The sequence below is a fragment of the Clarias gariepinus genome, chromosome 2 (genome assembly GCF_024256425.1).
Source record: "Clarias gariepinus isolate MV-2021 ecotype Netherlands chromosome 2, CGAR_prim_01v2, whole genome shotgun sequence".
NCBI classification, from domain to species: Eukaryota; Metazoa; Chordata; class Actinopteri; order Siluriformes; family Clariidae; genus Clarias; species Clarias gariepinus.
In genome coordinates, this window is record NC_071101.1 from 14412300 (window position 1) to 14437600 (window position 25301).

General features: G+C 37.6%; 1 protein-coding gene across 1 annotated transcript in view; it reads left to right on the top strand.

Annotated features, from left to right (window-relative positions):
* The first annotated feature begins 23614 nt into the window (after nucleotides 1-23614).
* nr3c1 (nuclear receptor subfamily 3, group C, member 1 (glucocorticoid receptor)) overlaps nucleotides 23615-25301 on the top strand; it is a 47798-nt gene continuing 46111 nt past the window's right edge. Inside the window, exon 1 of the mRNA XM_053510655.1 lies at nucleotides 23615-24011. The gene's annotated coding sequence lies outside the window, so the exon portion shown is untranslated. The remainder of the gene's footprint in view (nucleotides 24012-25301) is intronic.

The following is a 25301-nucleotide window of genomic DNA, read 5'->3' on the forward strand; positions in this document are numbered from 1 at the left end:
AAATTGTCATTTTTCAGCGTTACACTGTCTCGCTTTAAACAGTAATAATTTAAAATGCAACTTATTCATATTTCCTTATGAGTATCAATAGAAAAATTGGTGTAAGCTTCTAGAAGCATACAGTATGACCTGTAAAAATTGCTTCTTAAATAAAAGCATTCTGTGCAAAATTAAGGATGCTTTCCCAAAAAAATCTGTAGTGTCCGTAACCATGTGAAATTCAGGTTGCAATATCTTAAAAATGTTTGCAATTTAGAATAATACACTTTTTTAGGTTTATACCTTTTCATGTAAATTGGCCAAGTTTCTTTTAAATGACAAAAAGATAATTGAGAGATTTGAAATTTAAAAAAGTTACGGACATTACATAAAAGGGCATGAAATTATATTTAGCGAATGTGTTTCTTTTTATGTAATAAAAATATAAATGTGTTTATATTTACAAAAAAATTAGGCATGGATCTGGCAATAAAAAGCATTAAGTATTATAAAAAATTGTGTTATATGATCCTTTGTAACACTTTTTACCATATTTTGGCGGAAAGCCTTAAATAAAGAAAAAAAAACACCCAAATTGATCTTTATAATTAATATGTGAATTTAAATAATTTGTAAAGTTAATTCATATAATTACAGAAAATGCTTCAGCAGACCTTTAGTATGTTAATCTCTTCAGGTCTCCCATCTCCTTATCTGTACATTCTGCTCAAAAAGATTAGCTTCCAGAGCATCAGCTTTCATGCTAATAGTGCCATCAGCAGCATCACACTCGTCATATCATATATTGCTAACTTGCCGACCTTGTGTCATTTAGCTGCACTGAATTCAGGAAGTCCAGTCGTTTCTGTCTCCGTGTTAGATTTCTCATTAACAGAACATCATTCTCATGAAGCTTTTTTTTTTTTTTAGTGTTAACGGCGAAACCCGGCCCTAATCCCTTGTGCATTTTTTGTTTGGTCCTACTAAACACCATTGTAACTGCACTACCAGTGTCTCACTGTGACATTACTGCAGCACACAACTGCGTACTCCTCTCAGGAATAATGAAAATCCAGCACCAAGCAACAAATTAGCACAATTATCATCAAGCTCACGGCCATTATTTTAATATAGACATTTAATATAGTCCTTTATTCAGGTTAAATCTGGTGTATAATAAGAAATCAAACCCAAATCTGTGTGTAATAGGGCTGTTGCCCTCCAGGAGTCCGGCACCCTAGTTAAAGTGATTCTGCAATAAGCTTTCGGCTCTGGAGCATTTCTGAGCGTTGGCTTTGAGCTTACGGTCACGCTTTCTCTGCTAATCACAGACATTGTGCTGAACGAGTGTTGCTAAGCACCGGTGATGAGACACACAGTGGGATCCAAATGGTAAAATGTACTGCAGGTTCATTTTTTCTCACGAAAAAAACATTGGTTTTAATTTATATATATATATATATATATATATATATATATATATATATATATATATAAAGTAAATCTTGCAATAACTATTTGATGTCCTCCAAACTCGAACCAACGTCCGAGTGCTAAAAATACATAGTCCCTAAAGAAATGAGTCACTTCATATGTGCTGGTCTTGCTTTATATCATCACGATCAGACGATATAAGCTAAATTTTATCTTGCTCGGCCCCTATGCAGTCCTCTTACAAAAGCAGAAATGTTCTGATGTCCAATGTAAGTGCATGTGAATTATTGAAGTCGGAATGGAACCGGATGAGTTTGTTTCATGCAACAACAAAAAAAGAGAGAGAGAGTGAGAGAGAAGGACATTTACAGCTGCTCTGCAGCTACTGGCATTAAAACACTTGCATTATGCAAACGCACCAGTCAGGTAACAGCCCCTCTATTCTTCCTCCTCCACCTCCTCCTCCTCCTACACAGAGGTATGTATGGAACAGGATCAGTAAAATCTGATCACAGTCAAGTAGAAATAATTGGTATGCTCATGTTCTTTATCTTTTGCATTGCATATGTGAGTAATTGCACGTCCAGCTCTTTACGTTACAGGTCGTCTGTTTTCTTTTCTTTTCTTTTTTTTCTACATGCAGCCGTAAAACAGTCACTTCAAAGCAGAGAGCTGCTATCACAACCATGCAGCAATCCATTGACCTAGATTTTCTGGATTTCAGCCACTCTTGTAACACAGATAGTGCAGGAGCTGCTTTTTATGGATTTGGATGGTCCTGGGTGTGAAGATTTTTTGAAGCTGCACAAAAAAAAAAAAAATCAATTCATTGCAATTTGTAGCAAGATGGCTTTACGAGGCAGGAGATGGGGTTAAACATATAATTAAACAGAATAGGGTTTATATTGTTACTTATGATTATTATCCAATATGCAACCATGTGCTTTGTCAAATGACACAAACTATCGGATCTATTATTAGTATTATTATTATTATTATCATTATTATTATCATCAATATTATTATCATATACTGCAGTTGAGGTAGAGGTAACAGTTACCTCATTAAAATATATTAACCTCATTAAATTATATATAACGTGACATGCTGACAAATGTATCTTCTTTATTATTTATTAATATTATGAATAAATTATGTTTTTATTTGTTTATTATATAACTATGTAGATTGCCAAATTTTCCAGAGCTACATAACCTGGTGGAGTCAACGACTTGGGCCTTCAATCATTCAAGCCTTCAGGTACAGAGAGGCGGAAAAATTCAATAATGAACCAATGGTAAGTAATTTTCTTTTGATCAATGGGTGTGCATATGTGTCACCTAGTGGAAACTGAAATAATCTCCTTCATTTTTCATTTTGATTTATATAAAAGCTTGGCATTTCTGCTGAACATTTAAGAGAAAGGCTATATAATAAACCTGCAGTTTTTCACCTTAATACAGTATACATCAGCATCATTTCAAATATTGAATAAAATCATTTGAGTACCAATGTAACCACTACTGTATGTAAACTACAGCAGGAGTCACAAGATGGCAGTATTCAGTAAAACAACCCACCTATAGTGCTTTATACCTTATATATATATATATAGTATATATATATATATATATATATATATATATATATATATATACAGAATATGCCCTATATAATATGTAATGCATATAAATGTATACACACTTCAGCATGTGAAATATATGCACAAAAAAATCAGTCACATGATGGCATCAACAATGGTGTGACTACTGACCTCTTTAGAGGAAACATCATATTACACATTGCTGCCATAACTCACCAGTATGAATTATACTATACAGTTTCCTTAAACCCCTCTGTAAATATTCTGAACTTATTCACCCATTCTGTCACTGTCACCTTGCACCTCTAGGGTCCGGGTTCGACTCCCGCCTCCGGCCTGTGTGCATGGAGTTTGTATGTTCTCCCTGTGCTTGCTTGGTTTCCAAATTGCCTGTAGTGTGCGACCGAGCAGGTAAGTATGTGTATGTGCCCTGCGATGTATCCCACCTCATGCTCTAAGTCTCCTGGGATGCTGTAGGCTCCAGGTCCCCTGCTACCCTGTATAGAGTAAAAAGCATTACAGACCATGAATAAGTATGTGAATAAGTTTATGTGGGTTACCTGGATGTGGATTGTGCTTCTATTCTGAAATGTAAAAATACCAACTAATCAAGTGATTCTTTTTATTGCTCCATTTTTATAGTCACATTAAGGGAAGACCTAGATTCACTCCCAGACCCGTGAACCAAACCCACCCACAGGGGTTGCGAAAGCCAGAATAAATGGAAGGGTTGCACCAGGAAGGGCATCGTTCATAAAAACTCTGACACAATCAAATATATGGCCCATATACAGTATGACCTCTGGGGCAATCCCTAGCAGGGGCAGCTGAAAGAAGAAGAACAAGTGAGATCTTAAAGTTATTATTCTGCTTGACTGCTCATTGGATTAAATGAGACAGAAAGAGTCGGGCTATAAATAATGTCAACGTGGGCTTAATGTGTACTGTTGGTGGAAAATGAATGGAATGATAGGGTCATGAGTCCACTGGGTAAGTTAAAATCTCGGTTTCACAGTCATACTACAGTTTGAACTCGGTTGCTGCTGGTTTGAACTCTTTTACACTTAATCTTTAAATAGTCAAGATTTCCACAGAAAGTATATCTTATAAGTTTTAGTTATCAAAGCATACAGCATTTTATTTGAATTTAGATACGTAAATTCAAAACTTTCTAGGTAAGTATTTCCATTAACGTTTTGTGTCAGAAGAGGATAGGAATGTTAACAATGTTAGATTAAAGTCCACAGTGTACACTGTATATATAAATAATTTGTAAATGTGTGTGTTGGAGTAATATTCTATTTTACCTTTTGCTAATTTAGTGTAACTTTAGCTGAATTTTTAAAATGATTTTACTGAAAAATACTACCCTTATTTTAATTGTATTCTTTAGTGCAATATTTTCATTGTATTAAAATATTTCAATTTTAGGTAATGGGCAGTGGTATAAGCTTTTCTCTACACATTATACTGTATATAGTTGTGTATAAGGCAAATAAAATGTGAATTAGATTTTTTAATTTGAACTGGATATTAAACTCACTCATCATCTATACCTCTTAATCCTGTATACAGGGTCGCGGGGGGCCTGGACCCTATCCCAGGAGACGTAGGGCACAAGGCGGGTACCACTCGGATGGGGTGCTGATCTATCGCAGGGCACACACTCACTACAGGTCGTTTGGGAACGCCAGTTAGCCTAAGCTGCATGTCTTTGGACTGTGGGAGGAAACCAGACTACCTGGAGGAAACCAACCAAGGACCAAGATGCAAACCCCATCTTTAGTTGGGATTCGAACATGGCCAGGAATCGAACCAAGACCAAGGCGACAGTGCTAACCACTTAGCCATTATGCCGCCTCATATTAAACTATTAAAGTATATTAGTAATATATTAAGGATGTTGAATACAGTAGAAAAAAATACACTGTTCAGGCAAAAAGAATTTAAAAAGGCATAAATATTGGCCTGCATCATGCAAAGAAAACAAATGGGGAGATATAAAATGACTGGAACTGGGTTAAGAACCGACCAACACATTATTAAAACCTGAAAGGATGGTATTGAACTGTAAAGGAACTAAAGCTCCTTTTGTGATTTTCAAAAACAAACTCATTTATTTTTATTTCCAGGAGGCGAGTCCTGTGTAGACAACCCTTTTTAAGGTTAAACTTACGGCTTAACCAGCATTTCATGAGCGATAACACTACAACAGAGCTCTGTAATACATGGAAAGAAGTGTTAAATGATTCATATCCTGCATGCTCCCTCATTAATCTGGCCTAGGACTGTGGTCATCAGCAGAAACATACAGTATGTGTGTGTAATCGATAACGTGGTTGCTCCCTCCCGAAACATTCATCATCGCAGCCACATCGCCTACAACTGTTTCTGCAGGTTGGCTGGACTGCTGGGATGTAGCGAGGAATGCATTGAGGAAGTCATTAAAGTCACACAGCTAGGATTTGGACAATCGTCCAGTGCTGGACTTTCCCACACAACTAGGGAACCGAACAAAAATAATAATAGGATATAGGCAACCAAGTGTTTAATTTGAGTACAGCAAGATAGAACAATGGCTTTGTGTAAAAAAAAAAAAAAAGAAGAAGGAGGGAATTTCATGGTAAACGAACATGCTCAGGAGATTAAAATGCTACTGTAAAAAGAAGTAATCTCTATTTACAAGCCAGTTGATGCATGTTTGGCAGTAATATGAAAATGTGACACTTTCTTAGTTTCTTAGTGTGTGTGTGTGTGTGTGTGAGAGAGAGAGAGAGAGAGAGAGAGAGAGAGATACCAAAGACTCAGAGCTGACAGCAGACTGTACACTCACACACATACACAAAGCATGTTCAAGTCAAACCGGGACTTTTGATGCCACAGAATAACAGAATAAAACTACCTCTATTTCATTTAACTGAATAAAAAAACTTTCCACCTTGATGGCATTCAAGTACAAGTGAAATATTGTAGTAAATACATTAGTGTAGGAGATTATACAGGATTCCTCTTCTATAACGCTTATCTTGTACAGGGTCACAGGAGGCCTGGAGCCTGTTCTTGGAGACTTTAGGCACAAGGCAGGGTACACCCTGGACAAGGTGCCAATCCATTGCAAGGCATACAATACAGCCAGTGTAATATGCATGTCTTTGGACTTTGGGAGGAAACCGGAGTACCCTGAGGAAACCCACCAAGCACAGGGAGAACATGCAAATTCCATGCACACAGAAATGTATCAAACCCTGAACCCTGGAGGAGACGAGGCCACACTGCTAACCACTACTCAATTCAATTTTTCAATTCAATTTTATTTGTACAGTATAGCGCTTTGAACAATTGACATTGTCGCAAAGCAGCATGTGTAGCTTGACAGAGAGGGAGAGGGAGGGAGAGATAGAGAAGAGGAGGAGAGGGAGACGGAGAGATAGAGAAGAGGGAGAGATAGAGAAGAGGAGACGGCAGAAGAGAAGGAGAGACAACAGTAAGGTCTGGTCACAGTCACACACTGTATAAAGTATATTTAGTGTAGAGTGCAAGCAGAGACTCCGGCAGGACTAACTGTAACAGCATAACTAAAAGGGAGAGCTAAAAGGAAACACAGATATGAGGGGGAACTGAGATGTAAACCGATCAATCACTTCACCGTCAACAAACCTGAGTGATTAATTAGAGTGGGGAGGACAGCATCTAAACATACCAGTTCACCGTAATATTCTACGTCCATGAGTCCCCCAGATCTGCTCCTTTACCTATGGCAAATCTATTTATAAAAATGCTTGATTAAATAAATAGGTCTTTAGCCTGGACTTAAACACTGAGACTGTGTTTGAGTCCCGAACACTATTTGGAAGACTATTCCATAACTTTGGGGCTTTGTAAGAAAAAGCTCTGCCCCCAGCTGTAGTTTTAATAATACGCGGTACTGATAAGCAGCCTGCATCCTTTGATCAAAGTAGGCGTGGCGAATCGTAAGTTCACTCAGATACTGCGGTGCGAGACCATTTAATGCTTTATTTGTCAAAAGTAGTATTTTAAAATCAGTAATTTCAAAATTTCACAGGGAGCCAATGCAGTGAAGATAAGATAGGGGTGATGTGCTCTTATCTTCTGTTTCTAGTGAGGACTCTCGCTGCTAGCTGAAAACACCATGCCACCATGCCATCCACAGGAAGATAAACTGTATAGAAAAGTCGTTTTTGTTCTGCACAATCCAAAGTCCCAGTTTGACTTGAACGCTCCTCATATGTTGTGAAACCGAGGCTTCATTAAACTTACCTTGGGCACTTTTTCACATGATGTGTGTCTGACATGTAGCAAAATGGCCTAATTATTCATTATATACGGTATTTATGATATATGTATTGATATGATTTTTTTTTTTTTTACAATTACAATAACTGTGCCAATGATGTCTATTTATTTAAAGATACGGTGGATTTTTTTTGTTCCATTAAAAAAAATGTTGCTTGAGGTAGGGGAAAATACTCAGACAATCATGTAACTGTAATTTACAGTCAGCTTTGTGTCAGGAGGGTTTGGAAAGAGAAGGATATTTGTTCTCGTATGTCATACACCTGGGGGGAGTGAGAGAGTCTACAATAACCCCACAATCAACTGAAAAAAGGATTGATGACTGATTAGTAATTGAAGCTTGTGAATAATGAAATTCATGCCGTTTCTCTCCCCCTAATGGTTGAGGATCTCACCCTCCATACAGTATGTTGTTTCAGCCTGTAAACCTATTGGGAAAGTTGTGTACAAGCAGGACAGGGGGATGTGTTTTTTCTGTATTCTTGTCTGTGTATATTTATTACTCTGACTTTTTGGCAGTGTTGTAAGACTAGCCGAATCTTGCCTAACGTTCTGACAGGCTAGAGAACAAAATAAAAAGGACAAATAATATAATACAGGGCGAGGGGAAAAAACACACAGGTCTGGTTATAAAAATATTCACACCAGAAATGGTCAGAGGTACTGTAGGTTTTTGCTTTCTACGCCGTATTGTTATTTAGGGTTGGTGTGTTTTGTTTACATCTTACAATGGAGGAACCTGTTTACTGATACGGCCTACACCTCTCACCTCCCTTCTATTTAACATCACCTACCGTAGATGCGAGTGTTTCCTGGAGAGCCTGGGTAAGCGGAAGTTCCCAAGTCACTGGATTTAATGACATCACATTTATTGTCATGATTTTGCTGACATGCTGTAGGAAAGAAACATGTATTAACAGTGCCACTCTAACTAGCGCTTCCTGTTGATGTGGGTGGTTTTTTGGCAATTTTTAGTGACAGAATGTACCAGCCTCTTAAGCAAAGCAAGACTAGGCTGAAATAAATGATTCCAAACTGACAAAGCAAACAAAAGCTGCGAACAAAACTTTGGCGCTCATTTCTGTGGCTTGACCTTTCTCCTTGTAAATGTCATCGTTTTATGAGACATTATCATACCTTACTGCATGTTATTCATGCCTGTTCGCAGTTCACATACCCGGCTGGAACAAGTTAGCATTCTAATGCAGTCGGTTTACCTGCTTACAGAAGATGTCTCGATCTCAGATCTTTAAAATCAAAGACCGAAAGGAATGATGTCATGATGCCTCAGCACTGGAAAGGTACAGCCCTTAAATGAGGCGTAGAATGGTTTGTATCCAAGGAGAATGTGTGCTAAATAATAGAGAGGTAGGGAAGATATGAAAGTAATAAATACATATACCCAAGAATATGTAAAAATTCAGGAATTTCCCAGGGATGGATATATTCCAATGTTAAAATTCAGATTTTATTTGGGCAACACGGTGACTTAGTGGTTAGCTCTGTGGCCTCGCACCTTCAGGGTCTAGGTTCGATTCCTGACCTGGTTCAATTCTCGTGTGTGTGTGCACAGAGTTTGCATGTTCCCTCCATGCTTGGTGGGTTTCATCCGGGTACCCTGGTTTTCTCCCAAATGCATGCAGATTAGGCTAATTGGTTTCCCAAAATTGTCCATAGTGTGTGAATGTGTGCATGTGTATGCACAGGCAACCTTGTGTGCCGTAAGTTTCTTGCGATAGGCTCCGGACCCCCTGCGACCCTGCATACAGGATTAAGCAATATAGACCGCAGTAATATTTGTGTTTATTTTTTACATACACAATACAATATGCAGTGAAATTGATAATATATATGTGACCTTAAAAAGGAAAAGCGGAATAGAATAAGAAGGTATATTGCACCATAAAAAGAAATTAAAAATTTTCTTTTCGGCTGCTCCCGTCGATGGGTCGCCGTAGCAGCCCATCCGATCCGCACACACCTTGGGACAGGTTTTACACCGGATGCCCTTTCTGACACAACCTTCCTGTTATTCTAACCAGGCTTGGAACCGGCACAGCGGAACTCGAACCTGGATCCTCAAATTCCCAAATCAACAACCTGGAGCATTTACACTAGAAAGTTTATTTTTTGCACAAAATTGTATCTTTTATATTTTTTCATTTGCACTACAAAAAATTACAAGTATAATGATATTTGTAATAATTTATAAGATAAAATAATGTAAAGTATAAAAAAAAAGGCTTAAGTGCAAAATTAGTCCTCATTTATGTGTAAATCGGAACCAGCCATGTACGACTTCTAAATCATGTGCAAATGTGCAGTTTGTTTTTATTGTGGTGTAAAAAAAAAAAGAAAGTTGAACAAAACAGTTTAGACGGAACTGATTTTTGACTTTTAATGTGTTGCATCATGACATATAATTCTAAATAAAAAAAAAAACTATTTAAAGTTTGTAGTAATATAAAAAGTGAAGAAAAAAACAATTATGCAACACCCAAATGATTAAATTAATTGATTTATTTAGGAATAACAATAATATGTACTTAAACATCTTTAATAGTAAAGAAAAATGTTATAGCGCTATAGAGCTGTAAGAGGGAGCGGACCTGCATGCACTCATTGTATGTGCGTTATAATTCATGAATAGGGCTATTGCGTGCATGACCATGCAAGCTTCAGTATGTGCTTCATGCTTTCTGGCATGTAGTGAACAAAGCAAACATGGAGGGTGGATTTAAAGACCCCACATGGTGTGGGTCGCTAACAATAAAACCCATTGTTAGAGAAATGCCGGGCTAATTTTCATGAACACAGAAACGTCATAAGTGGTAGAGAACAGTGGTGCAGGAGCAGGCATTGAGTCGCAGCTCCAGGGTTCACTGGTTCAATCCTGAGCTCTGTTTACTGTCTGTGTGGAGTCTCTGTGCACTTTCTCCCTGCACTGATGTGGTTTTAAACAGGTCCCCTGATTTATCCATTTTAAAAATATAAAGGGTGTCATTTCACACACGCCCAGTGTTCAAAGCTTTCAACAACACATCTGAAGTGAGACAGTTTAGACCTTTTCCAGTATGATGGAGCACCTTGGCACAAGGCAAAAGTGATAATTAAATGGCTCGGGGAACAAAAAAACATGGAAATCTTGCGTCCATGGCCTTTAACACTTATGTAAGGCTTGTAATTATACTTTAGTATACCATAGTGACATCTGACAAAAAGATGTAAAAACACTGAAGCAGCAGAATTCGTGAAAAACATTAATATTTCGGACATTCTTGACACAACTGTGTTTATCATTTGTTCACTATATTAAGCAATACTCTACTGTACATACATTAAATGCTTACAGGCGCATAAATTATTCTTTTGATTGTGTAAAGCTGCTTTGCGACAATGTTAATTGTTAAAAGCGCTATACAAATAACATTTCATTAAATTGAATCAAATTAAATTGAATTTAATTGAATTGAATTTAATTGAATTGAATTGAATTGAATTGAATTAAATTACATCATGGCTCAGTTTTATTGCTCACACACCCCTAACATAAGGCACAGAATGTACAAATCACATACACTTGTCGTGCTAATTGCTACGCCTTAGCAGTTTTCAGGTTTCTGCCAAATGTTCCCACAAGGTTAAAACCATTAGATGTTCCTATTCTTGTAGGACGTGTAGGGACATGAGAGTACTGTATCTCTTGCCATTTATAATTAAGGTAAATTTATAAAATGGGGATGTGCTTTCTCAGAACAACTCTGCTGATTTTGCAAGCGAAAAATGGTTTAAGCAAATTATTTAAAAGATGAAAGAACTAAATCTAGCACTTCTCATCAGGAACCTGGAATGTCCATGAGACAGGAATTCCTAACTACAGTATAGAGCTAGTCCTACAGTATAGAACCACTTCTTACTGTTCCATACTTAGCTGATTTTAACTGATCTCAATTTGATCCATTTTTATGTTCCACTAAACTAGCAAGTCTAAAGTTCACAGCTACGTCTGTAGAGTTAATAGAATTATAGTATACAGTTTATGAACTAATTTGAAATCATTAACAACAACAGCTAGAATTGTTCTGCAGTATGGTGTCACTTAGAATACAGAAATACAGTAGCTAGTTTATTTATCATATTTAGCTAGCTAGATTATCTTGCACAGGTATGTGGGTTTGCATCTCATTTACAACATCTCATTTTCTTCTAGTCTGCCTTCTGGAAACAAACGAAGCTACACTTTGCCCTGCATTAAGTGCCACACCCCAGTCCATGTCTGTCCTGCACTCGGTGTTCAATACTTCCCGAAAAGAAACTTTACCATGGTATATAGTCTGATGGTACCATGATACCTATTTGCAGATATTGTACATGTACCACACTATGGTGCATGGTTCTACCATGGTAGATACTTTGGTAATAGTAAGGTACGTGGTTCTACAGTAGTATGGAACTTTGGAATTAATATGTTATACATGTTTATGTACCATAATGGTAATATATATATATATGTTATTGTACCTTCTAAAGGTTAATACACAATTCTTTGTTGAATATCATGGTACTTTTTGGTACAACAGTCTCTAACAAAGTTAAGCAGGTACATAACATCATACTGCCTATACCTTACCAGTAGTATGTCATAACCTTTAATCTAATATTGTACATACATACGTACATACGTCTATCCATCTAGAAATTGTACCATTCTACCATTGTATTTATTCCCATTTTAGCGACCATGGTAGGACCTCCAGTCAACAGTCACACAGGCAATTTGGGAACGAATGCCAATTATCCTAATCTGCATGTCTTTTGACTGTGGAAGGAAACCGGAGTACCCGAAGGTACCTCACCCAGCATAAGAATATGCAAACTCCATGCAAACAGATTGCCGAGGCGGGAATCGAACCCGGACCCTATAAGTCCAAGTACAACCAGTACGCCACTGTGAATATGGTACAGTATGTACAAAAATACCATTTTAAACACCTGCTAAACTTTTGTAGCCATTGTGGTACCCAATAAAGATTATGGTATTCACCAAAGTACAGTGATACATACCATAGTATTACCACAGTACCCAGTGAAGTGCCATAGTACAGTACATACCATGGCACTCTTTAAAGTACTATGGTGCTACCATGGTGATGTCTAAAGTACCACATTAATACTATGGTGTATTATGGTATGTATTATAGTTGACCATAATACACTATATCACAGTATATACAGTACAATACTACGGTATTATACAATTTCTTATGGGCCCCTATAAACAGTGTAACAGTAGTAAGCCCGCATCCAAAAGTGTTTGCTCTCATAATACTGATTATTTGCCTGTTTTATCATTTCTGCTCTTTGGGTTGTTTTATCTGTTTATTGTTTTGAGCGCAGGGTTATAGACTGGATTTACAACCTTTAATAAAAACACAAAGCAAGAATATCCGCCGTCTCTCATTTATGTCATTACCCTCTTAACTTGCTTGCTCACATCCAGATCATTCAGATTCGCAGTATATGTCCATTTTTAAGATTTCATTAATATGAACAGGATTCTTCTATATATCTTCTTTAAATTTACAATTTTTAGCCTTTACTTCACATAGAACTATACCATCATCAAAACTGCCACCGTCATCATCACCACCATTACGACCATAATCCAACATTCCTGACTGCTGAAACTACATTTCCTTTTATATAAAAAAGGAAGCTAATTGAATTTATGTAGAGCAAATTCCCAGAAGTTGGCCAATGAGGCGCCTTTTTGTCTCTCTGTTTTGTGAACACATGCAATAACGGATGCTTTAAATATAAAAGCATACCCATAATCATAATACTAGATTAAAATAGAAAATAATGAAACACATTTAATCGCATTTTAATTTTGCATATGAAAAACAAAAGGGACCATTACCGTTTTTTTAACCTTCTGCTTGTATCTTAGATTAAAAAATATGCAGGCCACTATACCACTTTAACATGCTCACTAAGAAAAAAAAACTATGGAAAAAATTATATATATATATATATATATATATATTTTTTTTATTTTTTATTTTTTATTTTTTTTGCCAACATTGTGTCATTGCCCACAAATGCATCCATTTTATTGCTCGTGGTATACTATGAAGAAATTTAAAGGCAGAGCATCATCTACAAACGTGTATTTATGTCAATTTGCAGTCACCATTATTCAGAGCCACTTAAATTTTTTCTCATTAGGCATCTTAGGAGTTGATGGTTCTCAGAGGGCCTTGCTCAAGTCAGTGATGAGGTTTGAACCTGGGACCCACCGATCACTAGTGCAAAATGTTAACCACTGAGCTAACTCCTATCCTCCGCCCTTAAATAATCCTTTTTTTTTTTTTTATAATAGGATTTCTCCACCGAATGGCTCAATCAGGCTAAATTCAATAAAATTTTTTTATATGATGCAGTGACTCCCAATGTACATAACTCGAAAAAGTGGAGAAGAATTGTTAACGGTTTAAATATAAATGTAAAAGTGCTATACAGAACAACTCTCTAAGGTCCTATAGACCAGTCTAAACCCCACAGACCAGCACTATTCTGCCTGTAAAAACTCACTCACATTATCTCTGGTATTTCTCCTCAGGATACAAAAAAACATAGAAATAAATGAAACAGCATATGACTTTCAGTTATTCGAACAATTTAATAAAAGCTCCTCTTTGTCAGTAGGGTTTCTGTGCAAGAGATTTCTTCTCTTCATTTATATAAAAATCTCTTCATTGCTTCGATGGTTTATACCGGTCAGGGTGGATCATGCTGCTTATACCAGGAAATTATCCCATTTCACCAGTCTGTCACAGGAGATTGTGACCAAACTTATGCACAAAGTCAAAACACCTACCGGTTGTTAGTAGAACAACAAAAAACTTCAGATTTGCAGAAAATGTAAAACTTCAAACAAACCCATAATTGAGTAAAATCCCTTTTTTTCCTTCTTTCTCAAGAAGAATACACAGCTTTTTACATACATAGCTGGCTCCATCTGCAGATGTTCATATTCCACTAATGTCATATCCACTAACGACCAGGGTACCTCGAGGACCTCTTATATAAAGCAATTGCTCTATCTTACAGCTTCTTGTAATATGTCCATGCTGCTGACACTCACCTCTGGGTGAAATTTCCCCAGAGCACACTTTGGGCTTACATACCTCACAGACATCTCAGGATTATTGAAGGATCACCGTCTCCAAATTAGACCATTAAAATTGGTGTGTTCTTGTCATCCTGTCCTCTTGAGAAATGCTGATGTTCAATACATGTCTGTCAAACTTGGCAAATAACTGCTACTGCCACCATGTTTTACCTCCGGATACAATCTGATTGGTTGGGATTATTTACAGTATATATATATGGTCAACACCTTTTTTTAATTCAAAGCTTTGAACCACATTTAAGTGCTTTGCTTGAAGACCTAACCATGGGAGCATTGAGCTTTGAACTCATAGCCTTGTGATCAGAAGACCAAAGCCTTAACCACTGTGGCTATACACTATTGATGTTCTTATCGCCATGTATTTAAAATTCCTGAAAATGATGCTAAATATTGTAGCATGTTTGCTCTTTAACTAGCCTTTACATCTCATAAAGAGTTCTCGCCATACCTATCCCAAATTAAGCACTAAATAATGTTCACTCATCCACAAACATTGCAAATGAATGAATGTCATCAGCACTGCATGATCCAGAACTACACTGGTGTTTATCTTCAATGAGAAACAACAAAAAAAGTATCATTCATACCGCATTATTGTGTATACAGGGTCGCGGGGGCCTGGAGCCTATCCAAGGAGACTTAGGACACGAGGTGGAGTACCCCTTGGATGGAGTGCCATACTATCACAGGGTACCCATACATACTGTACACACACATTCAAACACTACAGCCAGTTTGGGAACTAACCAATTAGCCAAATCATGCCTTCGGACGGTGGGAGGAAACCGGAGTACCCGAAGGAAACCAACCGAGCACTGGGAGAACATACAAACTCAATGCACACAGAAACGGGACTTGAACCTGGACCCTGGAGGTGCAAGGCTGCAGTTCTAACCACTAAGCCACTGTACTGCGCAGTTTGAAACAAAGTGTTTAAATCTTGCTGATTTAGTGTGACATGTTTTTCACCATGGTCACCATTGGCTGAAGCAAATATAAGGAGCTTTTTTTTTATTGCAAAGGAAATGCTTTGTTGCCAAATGTCATATTAGGAATACAATTATATTTTAATGTTTCTTAGTTGCAATCAAATTTCTGAAACATTCTCAGCTCTGACTTTTGTTTAGTCCAGTTAATTGACATTGTTAAAAATAAGTCTTTTTACATGTTAAGGTATGTTTTTTATGCTTCACACACAAAATAATGTAAACTTTTACACTTTTGAGATTTCAGAGTCAAACGTTAGACTGAGATCTCCACCATCACCACCCTCATTATCATCATCATCATCATCATCGTCATCATCATCGTCATCATCATCATCATCATCGTCATCATCATCGTCATCATCTTCAAAGCACAGATAAAGAAATATTATTAGGAAGAATGGTGTTTATTGGTTTACACACACTGTGACTGTGACCTGTGACCTTTTTCATGGAATACATGCAGTGGTTATTTTTTATTATTATTCTGACAGCTGGATGGTCAGAGTGGATGGAGTTTGTCTCAGGTACAGTAGTTAAGTTGTTAAGCTCTACACACAATAATGAAATGAAAGAATTTTAAGTCTCCTTTGTACTTTTGTCCTATATATAGTCGTAATATACAGTATATACTGCAAAGTCCGAGACACAAAAGCAGTGATTAAGCTCAGGAATGTGCTGCTAGAATGTGACGTATTCATATGTATGTTATTAGTTGCTCTTGGGAATCCCTCTAAAAAGGTCATAACCACAGAACCGCAGCTGTTAATTCATTATTCATAGATAGCCTGTAACCTAAAATCTATAAAAGTCATCTTTTATGGCCAGATATAATAAACTGAGATTTGAGCACTTCTTGTATAATTTTTTTTTATTATTATTATTTATAATTTTTTCATTATGTGGGGCATTCAAGTCAAACTGGGACTTTTGATTGTGCAGGATAAGGGAACACAGTTATAGGTGCATAACACTGACCACAAACTGGTGCCTGGTTCGGTTAATATATTGTATGATGGTATAGAAGTCATACAAGACATCAAGATGCAGTGTTCTCTACATCGTAGACAATTTGGAAGATCTAAGACACTGTTTTGTATTTGATGGTCCTATTTCGAGTGTTTAGTGAAACATAACGCTGTTTTCTCAGCGAAATCTTTAGTATATTAGAAGATAAGTGCCACTTAAGAACTCAATGATCCTGAACCGAACCTGCCACAGAGCAGATTAGGTGGGCAGCCGACATCGCCATGGTGATGGACTCAGATTAACTCTGATCCACTTGAAATTGAGACAGAAAATCAAATTAAGCCTAAAGATAGCTAGATAACTAATCAATCCTAGCAGTCTAGGAGTCCAGCCAAATGTCAGCAGTCTAGCAGGGATGAGTGCAGTGAGGGTGAGGGTGAGGGTGTTACAACTGAGTGGCTTCATATGTGGTTCAGAAGAAACGAAAGTGGATGAAAGCTGTTATGAAGACAATACCATTTACATAAAGGAAAAAAAAAAAGGAGCCTTCCAGTTCAGGGTGTGTTCCTGTGTCATGTCTAGTGTTCCCAAATACACCACAAGCATGAGCAGAAGTATGAGCCTGAATATCTTGACGTACTGTACATTATTTTAGCTTTTTTTTTACCCCTCTAATAACGAAATCCTGTAGCTCTTTGTGGTGTGCAAAGGTTTGTAAATTCAATTTTCCTGAAATTTCCAGGACAAACCTAACTAATGCAAGTCTTCCTTTGTATTGTAAAGACATTCTCATATTAAAGACTTCGTCAGCAATAGGTTCAGTGCTGTCTGTCTTCATTCCACTGCTAGTTCTGTAGGGTTTAGAGACTGCATGCCTGCACAATTTATCAGCTTTATCTTGGACTCTATCCAGATAGTATGAGATGTCAATGTTAACACACCTGAACGAGTTTCATTCAGCCTCACACGACTGCTATTATTTCAGGTAGAGGCATGTCTGCAGAAATGTTTGTAGAAAACAAGTACCACCAAAAAGATACAAAAAAGTCGTTAGGCATTTTACGGGTTAAGCGTGAAATTGTATGTTGTGTCAGGCAAAATCAAAGCTGTTGACCTGCATTAAGCAAGGAATTATATAATAATAATAATAATAATAATAATAATAATTCTAATAATAACAATAATAATAATAATAATAATTGGATAACGATAGCAATAATAATCATAGACTTCGTCTAGACATCACAATGTGGTCCTTGTCGCAGTAGACATGCAAGGTTAGCAGCATATTTTATTACGATGGCACCTGGAAGTGAGTGGGATATATTAGGCGTGATTTATTATTAAAAAATTAACATTTATGGAGTCATAACTCAATCATTTCTATCCCTCTTCATTCTTCTTTAACTTTAACCTGTGGCTTTCCCTGCCATTAAGCCTGACCAACTGCAGATAGATCACCCTATAAATAAAGGTGTGGTCTAGACCACCCTCATTAGAGAGAGATAGAGGGGAAAAAACACATTCAACAGGTTATATCTTAAATCTATTCTATAAACATTAAGCAGTACCTACAGTGCTGGACAACAATATATTGTATATATGTAACAGTTTAGTTTATTAATTTATGATATTAATAAAATATTTACAATAATATCATTATTATACCATTAAATGTATACAATAATTATACTGTTGTGGTAGATGTCGATCTGTCAGATGTCCAAGACCAGCCCTGGTGTATTGCCAGGTACACAGTTTTCAGTTCTCTTTTTGCATTTTGTTTCCTCTCTTCAGAATGACACATCATGATCTTTCATTCATTGTACTGTAGTCATGCTTACTGCAGTGGAATGTCTGCAAGACAAGACAAAGCAAAAAAATGTGTGATATAACAGCCATACCAATTGTGTCTCCTTTTTTTTTTTCCTTGTTACATAAAATTAAGGACACAAAATCTGCTACGTCATGGGACAAACATTTAAGCGCAAACTCTCCCATTCCACACAAATGACTCTAACACTGGAGACTCCTTCCGTAATGCCTAGAAGTGCGAATTTCAATGTAATTTAGGTTTTTCAATAAGGACAGATTGTTGGTCAGTCTGAGGGTGGACTGTCCCAGGGACAAATAGCTAGCAAACTTAAAATAGTTCTTTGTTCCTTCAATAGAATTTGAAGTTACGGGTGGAACATAAACGGGGTCACAACCTGGTTGATCAGGGCCTTCTGAAAGACATCTTTGTGTTGTTTGAAGATCTGTCAAGAACAAACCTAGAATTTAATAGCTTCAGATGTGGCAAAGGTGTGGCAAAGATTAACCAAAGAACAGCAATAAATTATCTTCAACGGCTTGGTTATTATGGTCTTTCAACACAACCAGTATTAAAATAAGGAATGAGTGATGACAGCTGTGTGCTGGAAGCAATTTGGGGAGAAAACACACACACACACAGACACACACACACACGCATACAATGCCAGTCAAAAGTTTGGACACACCTTCTAATTCAATAGTTTTTGTGTTTTGTTTTGTGATTTATTTTCCACATCCTAGAACAATACTGGAAATTTTAAAACTATGAAATCACACAAATGAAGTTATATAATTGCATAACAACAATAACAACAACGACAACAGCAACAGTCAGTTGTTATTTTTAGACATGACGGTCAGCCTTCCTTGGAATAATTCTTGCAAGAACAGTGTTGTCAAGTGCATTTAGCAAAACTCTTGGAGCAGCATGATGATGAAACTGTCCCTTATGAAGACCTTCCCAGGAAAGCAAGACCAAGACTTACCTCTGCTGCAGAGGAGACATTCATTTAGAGTCACCAGCCCCAGAAATCACCAAATGATGTAACAACAGCACCTCGGATTAGAGTCGTTATGAAGGCTTTACAAAGCATGAAGTAGCATCTTATGCTTATGTCACACCATACAGAATTATATTACTATATGTTACAATTGACAAGGAAAGCCTACATGTTACATGCTGACATTATGATGTAAAAGTTAATGGTGATGCGGCCTCCTGCCTACCTGTACAAACCCTGCTCTTCCATACAAGCAAACAGAATTATGGTTTTATAAACAGTATATTAAGACATTAGACACACACACGCTGAGGGATGCCAGCTACACCGGCCCCCGTTCCACCATGCACCCAGTTATTGATGACACTGCCTACTGTGGAGGAAAACCTGTGACACAGTCAACCTGTTACACAAACCTCGTTGATGACACTCCAAATGCCTTCCTGTAAAATAATCGCCTGCTGTCCACATCATACTGTATATGACAGAAGTTACTGTAAATAAGCTTATAAGAAGGTAAGTGATAGAGTATAGATGTACTTAAGTATAGCCGCACTGTGGCCTGGCACCTCTGGAGTCGATTCCAAACTAGGGTCTGTTTGCAAGTTTACATTTATACAAAAAGCATTTGGCAGACGCTCCTATCCAGAGCGACTTATTAAAAAGTGCTTTGAAGTTTCCATCATTGGATAGATCCTTACACTGGGTTACTACTAATTAAGAACTTTCAGTCAAACACTGCTGATGGGGTTTTTTTTGTTTGTTTTTTGCTTTTTTTTTAGGTGGGAGTTGGGGGGCAGGGATTAGCCCAAGTACTGATGAAACACATACGTCTTGAGTCGTCGTTTAAAGACCACCAGAGAAAGATCTTTAAAAACTCGTTTAAAGATCTGGAGGAAGTTAATTTCCACCACTTAGGTACCAGAACAGGGTCTAGATGCACATCTTCCTCAAACCCAGAGAGATGGTGAGACCAGACAAGCAGTGCTGGAGGATCAGAAGGAAACATGGTGCGTGGTATGATTAGAGCTGAGAGGTAAGTGGATGCTGTTCCGTTTTTGGCTTTGTAGGCAAGCATCAGGGTTTTGAATTTGATGTGGGCAGCTACAGGAAGCCAGTGCAGAGAGCCTAGAAGTGGGGTAGTATGGGAGAACTTGGGAGGGTTGAAAACAAGACATAGATGTAGCCTGTGAAGAAAGAAACTCTTCTGATGTTATAAAGAAGCCAAATGTGGATAAAATGACAGTTAATCACCCAGAGTTACCCAAAGATTGCGGGCAGTGCTCAAGGAGTACCGAAGGGTCAACGGGTTCAAACAAAGGGATGAACAGCAGTTCAGTTTTACTGATATTGAGCTTCGGCTGATGAGCTGCTATCCAGTCATCCCTGTGCTTGGTCGATTTCCTCCCACAGTCCAAAGACATGCAGATTAGGTTACCTGGCATTCCCAAATTGCTTGTGTGTTTATGTACTGTATGTACACAGTATGCCTGTGCCTTGTAATGGATTGGCACCCTGTCCAGGGCCTTGTGCCCAAAGTTTCATGGAAAAGGCTTGAGGCTCCCTGCGACCCTGTACACAGGATAAATAATTCTAATAACTAAATATGTGAGGAATTACCTGCATAGGAGAAAGAATGTATAGATTTATAAGAGTTTAAACATCTTTATAAAGAAAGTATGTAAGTAAGAAAGTAAGTAAATAAGTATCGAGATCCAGAGTTTGCATGTTTCTTCTTGTGCTTGGGTACTCTGGTTTTCTTCCACAGTCTAAAGATATGCAGGTTAGGGCCAACTGGCATTCCCAAATTGCTCCCCGTGTGTAATGAGCATGTGTATGTGTGTGTGTGTGTGCCCTGGAGTAATTCAATTCAATTCAATTTCATTTATATAGCGCTTTTAACAATGGTCATTTTCAGCAAGCCCTAACCCCTTTTGATTTTGAAATTCTGGAAAATATCAGAAGTCCGGAGTTTTGTGATCTTAAGGAACATGGTGGATTATAGCGTATCAGAAGACTGGTTAGGTATGTGGCAGCTAAACCGTTTAAAGTCTTGTATGTAAGTAGTACTATTTTGTAATGAATTCTAAACTGAACAGGTAGCCAGTGCAGTGATGATAATATTGGGGTTATATGATCATATTTGCTGGATCTAGTGAGAATACTGGCGGCTTCATTTTGGACTAACTGAAGCTTGTTTATTGAGGATGCAGGACAACCACCTAGTAATGCATTACAATAGTCCAGTCTGGAGGTCATGAATGCATGAACTAGCTTTTCTGCATCAGATACGGATAAGATGCTCCTAAGTTTGGCGATATTTCTAAGATTAAAAAAGGCTGTTTTTGTGATATTGGAAATATGATTTTTAAAAGACAAGTTACTGTCTAATATTACACCCAAGTCTTTTACTGTCGAGCTGGTAGTAACAGTAAATCCTTCTAAACGCAGGCTAAATTGTGAAAGTTGTTGTGTGCTGGTTTTTGGGCCAATAAGTAATATCCAGTGGTGTCAAAAGTATTCACATTCATTACTTTGGTAGAAGTATAGATAATAGGGTTTACAAAGACTTCTTTAGAAGTTGAAGTATCAACTCAAAGTTTTTTACTCAAGTAAAAGTATAAAAGTACTGCTTTTAAAACTACTTAAAGTATAAAAGTAAAAGTAACGTAAGAGGGAAAAAAGCATTAAGGATAAAAGCTTAGGCTGTACTATGGCCGTTAAAAAATACAACAAAAAAAAAAACACATTTTACTTTTTTTATGAGGTGTTAGTGCAGTATATAGGCCCGTGGCACAGCCTATGCTTTTATCCTTAATGCTTTTTTTCTCCTTACGTTACTTTTACTTTTATTCTTCAATGTATTTGCATTTTAGTACAATGCAAATACATTAAGGAATCATATATGTGTACTAATGAGCATTCACATGTTTTATGGAGAAGAAGATATGATAACTAGTTGCCTATAAGTATTTTAATGGTGCAAAAAGTCAAACTTCAGAGGCATGTCACCGGTAACCTTTATTGGAATGTAAATGTACATCCAAGCTTAGCTGCAGGAATCTGTGAGGGCAACATACCAGAAAATTAGTGTACCCAGGGCAAGCTTAGTAACAATCACCCTTGTATGGTTGTCTACAATAAACATTAATGCTGTCAGAATTAATGATTAATCCAAGTGGTTAATCAAAAAAATATATATATATTCACGGACATCTTCGTCTACTTATCACAACCTTATCAACCGAAAATGATATTTTATTTAAACGTCCTTGCTGGAGTGTGTGACGTGACGTCATGGGCAGGTGCGATGGATCGCATACCAACCAATGGGTTGTTTATACTTCTCATCCAACCATAATCAAATTCGCTCCATTCAAGTGGCACGATTTATCCGGAAGTTTTTTTGTTTGTTTGTTTGTTTGTTTGTTTGTTTGTTTTTTGAATGACAAGCTGAAATAAAATAGGAGTAACAAAGCTATTTTTAAAATGTAAGAAGTAGAAAGTACAGATAATTGCGTGAAAATGTAAGGAGTAGAAGTAAAAAGTCGGGTGAAAAATAATTACTCCAGTAAAGTATACAGTAGATACTTAAGTAAGGTAACAAAGTATTTGTACTTCGTTACTTGACACCTCTGATAATATCTCTGTCTTATCTGAATTTAGTAAAAGAAAGTTTTTGGTCATCCAATCTTTTATGTCCTGGACACAATCAGTTAGTCTAGACAACTTAGGTATTTCATCTGATTTTGTTGAGATATATAATTGGGTATCAGCATAACAATGGAAACTAACCCTATGTCTTCTAATGATGTTACTTACCCAAGGGAAGCATGTATATTGAGAACAGAAGTGGTCCTAAAACTGACTCTTGTGGGACCCCATATTTCACTGGCATTACACCAGACGGTTCTCCATTTAGATCTACAAAATGGTATCGATCGGACAGGTATGATCTAAACCATTTTAATTCCTGCCCCTGAATACCTATGTGATTTTGTAAGCGATCTATGAGAATATTATGTTCTATAGTGTCGAATGCAGCACTAAGATCAAGTAAGACTAGTAATGAGACAGTAATGTGTAAATTACGAATGACTTGTTTTTTTAAACAGAATTTATGGATTTACAAGGATTTCAGTGACACAGCTCTGATGTTTGTCATGTCTGATCAGGGTTTTCAGTCTCTTGTTGAGTCTCACATGACCAGGAGTGACAGTGAGAACTTTCTTCCTTAGTGAGAGTGTGTGGATCTTATGGAGCTCGTGCAGCTGTTATTACTCGTTATAACCATTAGGTCGCAGTGTGTGTTGTAAACACGCCGCCCTAACTGTAAAATCTCCATTTTGAATGTTTTTATGGTAAAGTTAGCGCCTGTTCACGGAACCTGAAACCACCTCATGCGGACTGAGACGTCGAGGAATCGCGTTTTTAATTTTTATTATTTTCTGTTAGAACTGGGCCTCGCCGTGTTTGTGTGTGTGTTTGTGTGTGTGTCAGTCAGAAGGGGTTGTACTCTTCCCCGCACAACTTGGGAGAGTGTTGTTTGACGCGACTCGCCGCGACGCTGAACTGGCTGCACGAGAAGTAAGCGCGCGCCGTGTTGCTAACGGCTAGCAGCATAAGCAGGACGAGGAAAAGAAAGACAGATAAACAACAACCAAAACGATGACAGATGATGCAGCAAAACAAAGCAGGCACTTAAACAACAATAGGTATGTATATTGTGTTTAGATTAGTTTTTGGGGAATGTTTTATCGACGCTGTACGCTGTCAAATGAGGTGCGGGGGAATATAGATATCCATCCGCATTTCTGGATAATTTGCTCGGAAATAAATCGCTGCTAAGGGACTTAGCCTGGTTAGCTTGTCGCTAGCGGAGCTGCACTGCGTTTCCCTGGGACACCGTGACATTGTTGCTGTCATTTTGACCTTCTTAATGGATTTAAACATGGAGGATTGTTATTACTATTGTGATCCCGTCTGCAACTGTCTGTGTGTGTGTGTGTCAGTTACAGTTCCCACATAGCAGGCCTCTCTCTCTCTCTCTCTCTCTCTCGTGGGATCAGTTGCCATGATAGCTTCAACCGAAACCTGTGGCTGCGTCCCAAACTGCGACCTAGTGCACTAAAAAGTGGCAAAAAAAAGCAAACAAATACTAACCACCTTTTATACTTTAAAGTATTTAGCCAAAACTGTTGTGTTTCAGTCAGGGCCCTTATCCCCAGTGAAGGGCAATCTTAATGCTTCAGCATACCAAGACATCTTGGACAAAGCTATGCTTCCAACTTTGTGGCAACAATTTGGGTAAGGCGCTTCTCTATTCCAACATGACTGTGCCACAGTGTACCAAGCCAGGGCTACATATAAAAACATGGTTTTGATTTGATGAGTGAACTTGACCAGCCTGCAGAGAGCCTTGACCTTAACCCCTGACCTCAACCTTATCGAGCACCCCTGGAATAAACTGGAACAGAGATGGCGAGCCAGGCCTTCTTTTCCAACATCAGTGTCTGATCTCACAGATGCTCTACAGAATAAATGGGCACAAATTCCCACGGAAATAATCCTAAATCTTGTGGACAGCCCTTTAAGAAGAGCGGAAGCTGTTATAGCTTGAAGTGAATATATTTGGATATAATTTAATTGTAGGATTGGCCAAATACTTTTGTGCGTGTAGTATAGCTTGAACTGAAATCCGTGGCTACATCCCAAACTGTAAACTAGTGCACTAAAAAGTGCAAAAAAAAAAAATGATGATGATGCATGATCCGGTTGGTTATTGAGTCAGGTCATTCGTTATGGCGAGTAATGATTACACAGTGTCTGTAATAACTAGGTTTTTTTTTTTTTTTTGTTTGTTTGTTTGTTTAGTTTTTTTCCTTAGATACTTTTGTACCTATCAAAAGAATTAAAGACCCTGATACTATTGTGCATCCAGAAAAAAAGCATGTTTTGGTTTAGCCTTCTTTGCTTGAGTTAACTCGATGAACTCATCCTCTAGT